The sequence below is a fragment of the Nannospalax galili genome, unplaced genomic scaffold (genome assembly GCF_000622305.1).
Source record: "Nannospalax galili isolate Female #2095 unplaced genomic scaffold, S.galili_v1.0 scaffold397, whole genome shotgun sequence".
Lineage (NCBI taxonomy): Eukaryota > Metazoa > Chordata > Mammalia > Rodentia > Spalacidae > Nannospalax > Nannospalax galili.
The window spans coordinates 3,476,189-3,477,050 of record NW_008341879.1 but is presented as its reverse complement, the minus strand read 5'-3'; positions in this window follow the sequence as shown (position 1 = coordinate 3,477,050).

The window sequence follows — 862 nt, the reverse complement described above, 5'->3', positions numbered from 1 at the left end:
GCAAGTATCTCTCTAATACATTGACTTGGAGTCCTTCTGGTTAATACCTAGATGTAATGTAGCTGGGCCATATGGTAGAGCTATTGTGAGTTTTTTGAGGATCCTCCGTTCTGACTTCTAATACGACTGGACTAGTTTACATATTCTGTCTATAAGGGTTCCTTTACTCTTATCTCCATTTTTTCTTTATTTGTATTAATATTTTGAGAATTTCATACAATCTATTTTGGTCATATTCACCCCCCAACTCTTCCCAGATCCCCCCCCTTAACTACCCCCCCCGCTTTTTGTCCCCTTTTTTTTTTTTTTTTTTTTTTTTTAACCTCATGAAGTCTAATTTGTGTTGTCCATTTGCTCTTGTGTGAATGGCCATCTGCTGGAGTATGGTTGACTTACCAGGGCTCAACACCCTTCAAGGAAACTGACTCTCCCTCTTCCAACAGCCATGCATTACCAATAGGTCCTCTGCTAGAGGTGGAGATTCATGCTGACTTCCCCACTCCATGCTGGGATTTTTGTCTGGCTTGAACTTGTGCTGGACTTGTGCATGCTGTCAAAATCGTTGAGACACAACTGCCCTGTTGTATCTGGAAAACACTTTTTTTTTGTAGTCATTCACTGCTTCTGGCTCTTACAATTTTTTTGCCCCCTGTTTTATACATACATATTTATTATTAGTTTTTAAATTTTTACTAACTACATGATTAGAAGAAGCATTTCATTACAGCTTTAACATATTCAGTAACACACTCCAGAGCAAGGATACATCTCTTTCAAAAGTGGCTGTAAATTTTTAGGTTCACAGTTGAATTAATACAGTTATACAATATTGAACTCAGTATAAACCCTGTAAGACATAAAA